A 12,931-nucleotide genomic window follows, 5' to 3' on the forward strand; every position below is an offset into this window, starting at 1 on the left:
CTACAATGTGCCAAGATCCCAAATTTCCAGAGCAGCTAGCTCACAATTTATAAGTCTTAGAGCTAGTTGGATACATTATGTATGGCTCTGTTCCTATAGATACTAGTGAAAATTTACTTTTACAAAACTCACCGTTTTGCTTTGTCTCTATCAACTTGTCTTTGCTTTCACAAAACCACATTTTTTCCGATCAGCTAAAGATGTGGAGGCAGTGGCTCAGGGGCCTAATAATAGATCTACCAAATACTTACATGTACCAAGCCCTTGCTGACATCAATTCTTTCATTTAATCCCAGAACAGCCTCATTTTTTGGAAGAGGGAACAGAGCTTCAGAATGGTTGAGGGGCTTCTTCTAATTCATACAGAAGTTGCAGACATAAGTCTTTCACTCGGGAGGAATACAGTTTTCACTACTCTGTGTTGCCTCTTTGTGGACTCTAAGACTTCACGGATTTTACTTCTCGCCACCCCCCATCCTATCAACTTACACTTGCATTTACATTTATATTAAAAATTGACCTTTGAGAATTGCACACAAGTTCTGGCTTCAGCCTTTGCTCTCTCTCAGTTCTTGTTTATTTTAATTAGCCATTTAAAATTGTACATAGCTCCCCAACAAAGGAGAATTTCATATTAATGAGGATTAATCACATGCATACTCTAAAATAATATAGATTAACCCCAGCAGCGGTTGTTTATATATTCTGAGATACGTCTTAATATGCCTTTTATTCCAACAATGAGTAATGGGTTGTGGTTTTTAAAAAGCATATGGTAGAAAGTATTGGGAGGGAAAGATATTCAACTCTCATTACCATAGATAATTTAAAATATGTAAGTAACAAAGTAGGGTATCGTACAGTATAGGAAGATCAGAAAATAAAGGAGTCATAAATGTTCAGGTTACTGATGTTTAGTAGAAAAAATTGATGATCTGAGGTCAGACATCCTTTGCATTCCATCTCAACCTCTTACTAGCATGGGACTTTGGACAAATCTTTCTTCTGAGAGTCTATTTAAAGATTTAATGATATTTTCTTCAAATACTTAGTAGAGTTGAATTCACTATCAAACATGGTAGTCTAAATAGTAGAGTGATGTTACAATATTGGCAGAGGAAAAACAGAATGTGGAATGTCAATATAATGGTCAAAAATGACCACACAAGGCCCATCACCCATGGTGTGTCTTAAGAGTCCAGTGAGCTGCTAGGCAGTGAGCAGCCTGGCCTGGGGTCCCAATAAGAGACTGAGGAGTCAAATACAGTTTGGTTAAAAAGTTTTTGTCTAGGGAGTAGGAGACCTCATTGTGGTCTTTTCTGTGTGGATTTGGCCACATTTTATTCTCTGAGCTTAAGTTTTTTGCGGTTGACGTGTGAATATCTTTAGCTTAGTTTTTTTTTGGGGGGGGGGATTCTATAATAGGCCCTCAGTGAATGCAAGCTCTGTACTCTTCTCCCTTTATTCATAAGGTGAATGTTAGTTTAAATGTTATCTAAGTTCCCTCCAAGTTCTCATATTAAAATGGGTTCTTATTTCATTTTCATTATGCATTCTTGATTGACTATGTTCATAATAACACAGGTCTGGTTTTCATTGGATTCCCATAATCATAAAATGTCATAGCTGGAATAAACCTCAGAAACTGTCCATCCAACCCCCTTATTTTACTCAGGAGTAAATGAGCTCATTAGTGGAGGTAGGGGGTAAATGGACTTGGTCAAGGTCACACTGTAGGCAGTGCCAGACTGGAGAACACCATCCAAGTTTTCCGACCGACCGCAAGGCTCACCACCCACCTCTCCCTCAACTTCCAGCTGCCACTGGTGTGTCCCAGCCCACAAGGCAGCGTGATTTGCCTGTCTTGTGTTAACATCACTCTAGCATGTAATGTCTGTGTTTAAGGCAATGACCTGAGAAATACTTTTATTTCCAGTGATGCACTTATTTTGCAGGGTTTATTAAATTTATTTATGTATTTGATCTCTCAAATGAAATAATCAAATAATTAGTGGGACAATTTAGTGGTGCATTCCGCCAAGGGTGTTTTATAGCACTGGAGCAAGCTTGTCCCACTGCGGTGTCAGCACATCTACTTTCTCCCCTGCTGCCCTTCATTGTAGCCTTCAGACACACATGGCAGTCAGCCCTGGGCTGGGGACCAGTGTCTCCAGGTTATGTGGAGGTGTCAGGTCATAGTGCAAAGAAACTTTCATCCAGGAGCCTCCCCAGAACTTGTTCAAGACACGGGCTGCTTCAGTAGGCTAAAAAAGGGTGAGTGTGGGCCTCCCGGAGAACTGAACCTCCTGGAGAACTGAGCCAGGGCATTACGTGAACTGCCCAGAATGTGAATTTCCAGAGAATGAAAGAAAGCAATGTGTACAGAAGTGTTGAAAGTCACAGTTGAGAAGGCCCGGAGTCCATCAAGACCAAGAGTAAAGCAAGGAGCAGGACAGGAAGATTGATATAGACAAGAGCCACAGGAACATTGCAAGATGCAGGAGCAAGGGTGGGAGGGGTGCCAGAAGACCCAGAGTCATTGGAACAAATAGGACAATATAGTACCAAAGGTTTTGGGGAGGGGTGTTTTGGTTTGGTTTGGTTTTTTAACTGGCTTTAATGTGAAGTGTATGGACTCCCTTCTCAAACAGCCCCCATCTGTGCTCTCTCAACAGCCAGTAGTTTCTCATCTGAGAAGTAATCATAGTCTCTCGACATTATTTTCTTGCCTGTCCCCATTTGACTGCGAGCACCATTATATCACCAGGGCCTAGAGCCGTGTATGGAATATAACACAGTTCAGTAAACACTTGTTGCATGAAAGAATGAATGAATGGATGGATAAACGAATAAGTGAATCAATCAGAGCCGCTGAGGGTCAAAGACCTATGAACTATATTCATCTGCTGTCTTTGATGGAAAAAGCAGAACCCAACCAGAGATCATCGTCTTCAATTATGTATATTTATTATAGAATTACTCAATATAGCAAAGAAGCGTCCAACATGAAAGTATTTAACCTCTCTTGACTAAACCTTCCTTCTTATTAATGCTTAAATACACCACATGCACACACAGAAACATACTCATCTGGAGTAGAGGTGAAAGGTCACAGTACCCTAAACCTCCAGGTGGTACCTCTCCTGGCCCACTAGTTGCCTTGTGGGTATGGATGCTGCCACTCCATTGACACTGTGGATTGTATCTAGTATGAGGGTTCTTGTCAGAACAATTTCGAGACCTCAAGCCAGAGATTGGCTGAAACATAGGGAGAGAGGAGGGTCAGTGGGACCCTGTAGTGCAAGCTATGCAAGCGCAGGATCCTCTCACACTGCAGTGAGGACTCCTTTATTGTGATTGGCTCCCCTACGGGTGTTACCTTTGTTATGATTGGCTGTATGCAAATTAGCAACCCCAACGTGTTCATCCTAGCTATAATTAGCGTATACCCTATCTCTGCTACCTCGATCCAACTGGCTGTAGAGTTTTGGGGGAGTGTGCAGATGAGAGAACCCTAACTTGATGCTGTTTACATATGGCAGCTCTCATTGGGACACAAGTAGTTCTCATGTGCTGGTGCTGATAAAGTGCTGGGGCCAGAACTGGGACTTGTGATCCTAATTTATGTATTTACCTTCTCTATGCTCAGAGAGCCTGGGGTTCTAGACCCACACAGATGCCAGGACATGGGCACATCTTAGAGATCTTTGGCAAATACCTAGAATTATTTGTGCAATAATTCTAATGATAAGGCCTGCCATTTATCCCATGACTACCACATAGCGGCCACTCTACTAAGGTCTTTCAATATAGTACTTAATGGTCACAACAAGCCTACAATTTGGTATTCTCCTCCCATTTTAAAGTGAGGAGAGTGAAATTCAGAAAGGTGAAATAATTTGTCCAGAGTCACACAGGGTCAATTGTGTCAATCAGAAAACATATTAAGTTTCATACAAAGTAGTGGTGTTAAGTACCAAAGATGGAAAAACTGGCAAAAACAAACAAAGAAGCCTTGAAAAAGCAACTATCTATTGGCTCTTTCACTGCAGGAATTGAGGAAGTTAGCAAAGATAGTGCATATTCTGTATAACACCTACGGACAGCTTATAAAACAGTGGTGTTTTTCTGGGAGCTGTGTTTGGGAGCTCTGGGCTTATTCCCAGGTCTCCAAAAGCAGAAACTTTTCCAAGCTTCTATACTATCCAGCTGACAAACTGTAGTCTCATTCTGGTCCAAAACCTGTGTCACTGGTCAAGGACCAGACAGAATGCATGTGTGCCCATACATCTCCTTCTAGGTGACTAAAATAGACTTTCCTATGCAGTCACAGCCTGGCAAGAACAGGTTGAAATTTTATACAGCATCCCTCCGGGCACCAAAAGTTATAAACTATTGATAGATCTAAGCATGAGTATTTTTTTACTTTTTCTGCAAATACTAGATGTCTGATACATATTTTAAAAAGTGGGGGGTTTTGTTGTTATTGTTCCTTTAGATTTTTCAGGTTATGTATTACATCAGGTGTTAACACATGCTGGATAGTCTTTCCCTACTTTATGTTTCTTCACAGCACTTAGCACCTGGCGTACTTTAGTGCCTTGTTTAGTGTCTGTCTCCATTCCCTAGAATGTGAGCTCATGAGGGCAGGGATATCTGTTTAGTTTGTTATTAAATCTCCAATGATCAAAGCAGTATTTTGCACAATTAGGGTCTCAGCAAATATTTATGAATAATAATGAATGGATATATATATATGTGTGTGTGTGTATGTGTGTGTATGTAATATATATATATATATATATATATATATATGCAGATGGACAGTTGCGTAGGCCCTGTCAACTGTGAAAACTTAAGATAAAATTATACTAATTAAGGTAGTAGAGGTATTTGCACAGGAAGAGAAAACTAGACTAATGGAATAAGATCTACAGCCCCAAATACCCTGTACTGCCTGAAAACTTTGTACATGATAGACTGAGATAGAAATGGTACAAGGGTGATGCATAGATATACAGAAAATGTACAGAATCCTAACCTGACATCATTTAAAGAATATCAATTCCAAGTGAATCAAATGCAAGAGGCATGACTTTAAAAACTTTAGAAGGAACTGTAGGAGAATGTGTTTATGACCGAGGAGTAGGAAAGGATGTACTGAATAAACAAAAAAACAAAAAACAAACAAAAAAACCCCACACCTACCTTAAAGGGAAGTACTAATATAGTTGATTACACTAAAATTTTAAAAGTTTTATATGTTATTTTAAACAAAATACAAAGACAAGCTTCGGGCCAGGATAAATAGTTGGAAGATGTGCAACTGCGAGAGAGTAGCATCCAAAGCATGCAGATTAGCAGAGAACATGATTATTAACACATCCCTAGGCACCACTACGTATTTTGATTAAGTATTATCATTTTACCATTTTGTCATTTCTTTCCATGGCTTATGCCCACACCAATTTTAGGACTTTGGTAAATGTCACCTTCCGGGTAAAGTCTTCCCTAACTACCTCGTTTGAACTTGAGGTCCCACCTCTGTGCTCTTCAGGACGCCCTCTGCTTCTGCTTTTCCTGTGACGCGTAGGACCATATGACACACTAGGCATTCTGCTTTCCTCTTTGCTGAGGGTGTGTGATCTCCCTCCTCTAACAACTCAGTAGAAAAACATGGGCATACGTAAAAGCAGAAGAAACCTGATAGAAAAATATAAAATAAAATAATACAGGAATGTTCAATCTCACTAGTAATTAGAGAAATCCATGTTAAAATATAAGACATTTTATATCCATCATTTTGGAAAAATTTTAAATTCTGGCAATACCAAATGTTGGGGATGCTATGAACTCATGCTGGATTCATATGAATTGCTACTGCCACTTTGTAGAGCCACGTGTTAATAACTTTGAAGGTGCGTACACCACAGAGGAAGCTCACATGTATGTGTCCAAGGAGGTCAACAATGTCCCCTGCAGCATTACTCCTTTTTGCACAGTTTGGAAATAGCCCAAATGTTCATTCATATGAATGACTAAGTCAGAATATAAACGTATAAAATATTATCTTAATGTTAGAATGAAAGAATCTAAGCCATTTCTATCAAAGTGGCAAAATCTTTAAAACATATTTAGGAAAATAATCTTCAGACGGATGCCTACAGTGGGAAAACATTTAAACAAAGTTTTAAAACATGTAAAATGTTGTATGTTTTTTGTGGGTGCAAGCATATATTAGAAGCAGAAAAACATGTGGAAATTTAGGAGTATAGTTATTTTTGTGGAATTAGGAAGGAATTCATGGGCTAACTTGCTTATATTTATAATGTTTATTTTTAAAAGAAAATATCTGAAGCAAATATGACAGAATGGTAATATCTGACCGGGCTGGGTGGCAGTACGTAAGTTTTGGTTATAATTATGTCTATACTCAACTTCATGCTTGAAATATTTAATAAGAAAAGAAATAGGAGGGTACTTAAGTGTGACTGGCAGGGAATAAAGTTCAAGCCGTAGAATATCAAATAATATGGTGTGACATAGAAGAATTGTAAACTGAATTTTGTTGTTAATCATGACTGGATGCAAACCCAGATTCAGTACCTTCTTTTCATAACACTTAATGAGATTAGGCTTTGGAACCTGACGTTCGAGGTTTGAATCTTGATTCAGATACTTAATAACTATTTAAAATTGGGCATCAGTTTTCTCATCTTCAAAGTGGAAAAATGAGATAAAATAGAAACTAAAAAAAAAAAAAGAAATCTTCCCAGAGAGGGAGACAAACCATGAGAGACCCTTAACTATAGGAAACAAGCTGATGGTTGCCGGAGGGGAGGGGAGTGGGGGGATGGTGTAACTGGGTGATGGGCATTAAAGAAGGCACGTGATATGATGAGCAGTGGGTGTTATATGCAACTGATGAATTACTCAACTCTACATCTGAAACTAATGAGGTACTATATGTTGGCTAATTGAATTTAAATTAAAAAAAAATGGAGGAAAGCAACAAAACCGAGAGTTGGCCTTCAAAAAGATCAACAAAACTTGCAAACTTTTAGCTAGATTGATTAAGAAAAAAGAGGCGACTCAAATAACTAAAATCAGGAATGAAAGAGGGGACAGTACTACCAATATTACAGAAATAAAAAAGATTATAAAGTGGAAAAATAGTACCTCCTCATAACAACTGTTCTGAGGATGAAATGAGATCATATTTGTGCAGTGTTCAACATACGCCAAGGCACATGATAAAATGGAAGACAGGTACATGTTAAGAGCTCCAGCTTCTGATGTAAACAGCATGAGCTTGAATTTTTTGAATGCCATGCTTTCTCTCATTTTATTTGTTTCCTACAATAACCCTACCAGGTTGATGTTGTTATTATCCCATTTTATATATAAGAAAACTGAGCCTGACAGAGGTCAAATAACCTGCCCAAGATTTTCCATCTCTTAAAGGAGAGAGAAGATTTAAACCAGATCTACCTCCAGAAAAATATAACTGAAACTTAATATCCTGGGTCTATTTCACTAGTTTTATGAATAAACTAAATTGAATTTGTGTAAAACATTACAATAATCTATCCTTTAGCTTTTGTTTTCTTTCAGTAGGGAGTCAACCAGCCGTTGCTGATTAAAACTTATAACAAGTATCTACTTAGTGTATGTATATGTAAGTCCAAACATGTAAAATAGTTGCCATAATGGGATGTTGTTACTAGATAAATATTCCTGCCTTAAGCAGATTCTTGGTCTTGGAATATATTGGAAGATCAGTAGGCTGTGATATTCCATTATGTTGAGTTTCTCTCTCTCCCTCTTCTTTTTTTTTTTTTTAACCATAGGCTCTTTTTCTTTTTTTTTTTTTTTCAGTTTCACTGTCTTCCCTGAAAAATGATTCTCTCTCTGCTTTCCATCTTCTTCTATCTTTTGTGAATTCAAATGGAACTTAACTTTTATTGTCACCAATTATTTTGAATGAATACTTTTCTTAATGTAATTTTCGTCAAGTCAGTTCCATTTATTAAGTATTCATTCTTTCATTCATTCATTCACTCATTCATTCTTTTATGCAGCAGACATTAAGTGGTGACCATGAACTCCCCTCTGGGCTATGTTCCCGGGAAATAAGGGTTACGAAGGCTAGAGAGAGATAGAGGTAGAAATGGACAATCCCAGTGCAGAGTTACCTGAAGATTGGAATTGGTGCTGGAGAGCATGGAGTCCCCCATTTAATAGGGGCACGCAGGAGAAGTGAGACAGAAATGGTGATGTTGCACCTGAAACTTCTATTTGTACATTTATTTACTGTATAGAAAATAATGCATAATCTTTGTAGAAAACTTGGAAAGCATAAAGACAAGAGAAAAATAACCTACAATCATGCTACAGAGAGCCGCTGTTAACAGTTGGTATATTTTTTAAGACCAACTTCTACACAGATGTACCCAAATTTTATAATTTTATTATATTATACATATTTTCTCATATCCTGAAAAAATTTTAAATTATATTTATACGTGCATAATATTCTTCCATGTAGAAATACTAACATTCGCTTTATCATTGGTTGTTTTCCTCTTATGAATAAGATTGTGGTGATAATCTCTGTGCATAAATATTGGCCTGCATTCATGATTGTTTCCTTGAGAAGGAGTCCTGAAGGTAAATTACAGATTAAAGAGTATGATCACTTTTAAGACTCTTGACATTTTCTCCAGTGCCCTCTTCTTTACTGATCTCAAGGCAAGAGCTCAAGCCTTTAAGAGAGTCAGATGAATTACAAATTGGAGAAGTTCTTTAAAAATTCCTACACAGAGGGCACCAAGGTGGCTCAGTCGGTTAAGTGTTTGCCTTTGGCTCAGGTCGTTATCCCAGAGTCCCGGGATCGAGCCCAGCATCAGGATCCCTGCTCAGCGAGAAGTCTGCTTCTCCCTTTAGCCCTCCCCCCTCTCATGCTCTCTGTCTCTCAAATAAATAAATAAAAATTTTTTAAAAAATTCCTGCACACTTCTGTGTATGTGTAGATATGCATCTGAATGTGTACACTTTCCCAAGGAAGAGACACCCAGAGACACACACACATATATCCTGTCCTTATAATGAGGTCGTAGAATATAGGTGAGGTTCAGTGGGGTGGAGTCCGGAGCCGACGACCAAGAAAGAATTCTTGAGGCATCTTTGGTGCAAAATGATTTATTAAAGCACGGGGACAGGACCCGTGGGCAGAAAGAGCTGCTGTCCCGGGTTGTGAGAGCTGATTATATACCATGGGGCTGGGGGAGGTGAGGAAAAAGGGAGGCTGAGAAAGCACTTTCATATGTCAAAGAAGACTCACAGGACACTGGAGGCCTTGCTATTGTCAAGTTAAGGTCCTTGACCCCTCTAGAAGGTGTTAATAGTACGATAGTTGGGAGCTTCCCTGGAAAATGTTACTTTCCTCCTATCACGTGTCCTTATCAGTGGGCTGCAGGTCCGGAAAGAAATTCCATTTTATTTACATTTCCTTCTGCCTTAGCTTCCCTCAATTTTATGGGGAGGATGGTAATGTTAGGACTTCAGGAAACAGAATTATGGGTCTCTGGAAGTTAGGCTATTGATAAGAAAGTTTCTTCCTTGTAAATCACTGGGACATGCGTAAACTGAGGGAGACTCAGGCCTCCCAGGATTGTGATCTATGTCAGTTAATCATTTGTTTTCTTCCTTTCCTTAGTTTTAGGGCAGCCATGAGTGCAGAGGAATGTTGCATACATTGTTGGGGGGGGCGGTGTTTGCAGGGTGTCAGCTTCTGCCTTGTCTTCAGCCAGCCTTCTGTTCCCTCATCACTTAGAGGCATCATGTGCCCCCTCTTGCGGAGTGCTTAACATGGGCTGTCTTTGTTGATTTCTTTTGCTAGTGGTGGTGTGTTTGTTTTATCCACCTCTGTATTTCCAGTGCCTGGCATACGGTAAGAAGTTAGTAAATGTTTCTTGAATGAAAGAGAAGGAAGAAAAACAAGACCATTAAATAATTGTTTACTTTTTTAAACATCTTGTTTTGTTTTCAGCATCCAGCAAGACATGGTGGTGAACCCTGGCTCTAGATCTTCATGACTGAGAGACTCTTTTGCACAACACAAAGGTAAATATTTGAGGCTGGTCGACTTTCTGGTATTAGAAAAATCTTCCTCTCTGGGAAGATGGCTCACAATGTCTCTGAGTACTCTTCAAGTGATGGCTTTTGTGCTTGGTGTTCTTCCTTAAAACCCCCTAGAGGGTTCGTGGAGCCTTTGGGAATAGCTGCTTGGGGTGGCTTTTCTCCTAGCTGCTTTGTGTTAGTGGTTAGAGAAAGGGAATATCGATTCTCTCTCTTCTTTTCTTTAAGCACCTAGCAAGCGTCATTAGGAGTTTCAAGTTTTCCTGTCTGGATTTTCTGCCTCTACCAGTAGGTGGTCTTGAAATTGGCTTGATTTTAAACATGACTATATTAGCTCTCCCCAAATGCCCTCTGTTTTCATATATTTAGCAGCAGCAGGAACCATTCTCTGTTGTTGAAACTGAAGTCAAACCATATGTAAAATAAATGTTTCTACATAGAAAACAGACTTGGAGATTTACAAGCTTAAGGAGCAAGTGCTATTATTTTGAGGTCCTAAACTTTTAAATGATGGCGACACTGAAATCTGTACTTCATACAGGGAGCCAAGAAGGCACAATTGAAAATGCCTATTCTTTTGACAAATTAGTAGCATTCATTGCAGTATCTATTTCTTGTTTACCAGGGATAATGCTGAATGAATCACAGACTGGTAGATGGATGTCCCTTCTGAACACTTTTAATTAGCACTGCCTATTAGGATGAACAGAGTGTTGCTTTCCTGCCATAGAGTACCCCCCAACCCCCCTTACATGGAATAGAAATCTTATTCTCCACAAGGTAATATTCATCTCTTCCCCAACCAGACAAGCATAGAAAATTAAACAATGGTCCGTTAAAAAGCCCAGATAATGTATTTATCATTTCCAGTTTATGTGAGTTTGCAAGGCAAATAGGAGTGGGAGCTATTTGTTATGGAACCTTGGGGAACAACGGGACTCGGGAGGGAACGGGGAAGCTGGAGGATCTGAGACTTGTAAAAAATCATTAAAAATATGAGGTGCTATTGGAGACAGAGGAAATTAATTACTCTCAGGGACTCAAATGTCACTACTCATTTAAGTGACCTGGCAAGGAGGCTGAGAAACCTGTGCTGGGAGGGCTTGTGTAGTGGAGAAGGCTGGGAGCTGGGATTCCTCAGCTGTCAATTTTTGCATTTCCTTGGTGAGTTATTGACATGTTAACCTGGCTTGCGCCCCAGCCTCCTCTAATGAGTAGAGTCAAATGAGAAATGGGGGCTGCGATAGCAGGGAGCTCTCTCCCGGGTAGTTGGCCAGGTTATTCAGACCAGCTCACCAGGTACGTAAGCAGCCGCGGACCTGAGGGAAGCCTGTAATTTACCACAATGGAGAGAAGACGCTGATCATTTGCAGCTGGACTGAGTTTGGTCTTTTATTATTGCTTTTCCATCCAGAAAGCTATTCTCTGAGGTGGAGTGAATTTGGAAAGACAAATTAAGGTTTTCTACCTAAGGAGAACTGGGGAGCAGTAGCTTCTGAAAACAGTCATCTTTTCTAGATTGCCTGTCTAATAAATCTCTCTAATGCATTCTGCCTATAGACAGAGGTTGAAAATATATAGACATGTGATGACTTAAAAGTTTAAAATCAGTAAACACTCCGAATAATGGAGTAAAAGCTTTCTCAGATGTGTGCCTTACCGAGACTGGGAAGTCACAGTTTTATTCTTGAACTCTGCTACTAACCAGCTGTGAGATACGGCACAAGCCATCATGATGCTCCAAGCCTCTGTTGTGTTATTTATACAATGGGAACAATAACATCCATCTTCTGTGTTTGTCAAGGACAGTGTATCCAAAAGAGCTTTGAAGGGTGGAACTATGTAGGTGTGTGGTAGCCATATCACCAATTGGTATGTTTTGTTGTTTTAAAAGTCTTATTTTTACACATTGAGGATGCTCAGTGATCTGTGTTCCTATGTGGGTGAAAGTTGAAGGGCTCTGCAGAATTCTTCTGGCTCGTTCATTTGGGAAAGGTGAATCACCAGGCCAAAGAAGGAAACACTGCTTTGGGGAAAAAAAAAAAAAAAACATTCACATGGTGTTAAAAAAAAAAAAAAAATTGAAGTATAGCTTTGGAGGGAGTTGGAGCCCAGGATGCTCACCTCTGGGAGCAGCCCTAAGTACCATGCCTCCAATTCAAGAAAGTCCTGTCCCTTTGCAGCAAAGGCAGATCATGCATTGAAGGTGGTGGAAGAGATGTTTGAAGATTATTCGTCTGTTCCTAGAAAGGGATGATGAGAAGATAAACTAGGGCAGGGTTAGTGAAGACAGAGAAGAACAGAGAACTTTGAGAGGCCTTGGAAAGGAAGGAATTCCAGGCTTTCACATAGTTGGGGGGCGGGGGGGTGTGCACTTTGAAGAAGGAGCAGCTCAGTGACTAAGCCGTGGAGCGTTCCCAAGGTGCTAGTAATGTCCTTAATAGAAATGTGGGAAAATGCAGAACTCAGGGAGCTCTGAGAGGTAAACAATGATCATACAGACCAGACAGAAGCCCAGAAGAGCAATGTTGGGGTCGGTGCTGAGAGCGAGGGTGCCTCAGAGGATGAGCAGCGCTGTGCTGGGTGAGCAGGGGTTTGAGGCCGGGCATTGCACCGAGCAGCAGCTCCCAGCCACATGGAACTAGAGCCGCTCAGCTGCACATTGCAGATGCTGGTTTGAGAGCGGCACACTTGTCCTGTTACATTTCCTCGGCAACCAGAGTTTTGTACCCCAGCATGCGCTCAGTGATTTTCCAAGGCTTCTGTGCTGTTGTTGTCTCCTGGAAGTAGA

General features: G+C 40.0%; 1 protein-coding gene across 2 annotated transcripts in view; it reads left to right on the forward strand.

The window, feature by feature from the left end:
* The window catches only part of DAB1 (DAB adaptor protein 1), a 1,098,018-nt gene that overhangs the window by 512,207 nt on the left and 572,880 nt on the right, over nt 1–12,931 (forward strand). For both annotated transcript variants that reach the window (XM_057310634.1, XM_048220365.2), the window contains one exon: nt 10,052–10,125. The gene's annotated coding sequence lies outside the window, so the exon portion shown is untranslated. The remainder of the gene's footprint in view (nt 1–10,051; nt 10,126–12,931) is intronic.

The sequence above is a fragment of the Ursus arctos genome, unplaced genomic scaffold (assembly GCF_023065955.2).
Source record: "Ursus arctos isolate Adak ecotype North America unplaced genomic scaffold, UrsArc2.0 scaffold_12, whole genome shotgun sequence".
Lineage (NCBI taxonomy): Eukaryota > Metazoa > Chordata > Mammalia > Carnivora > Ursidae > Ursus > Ursus arctos.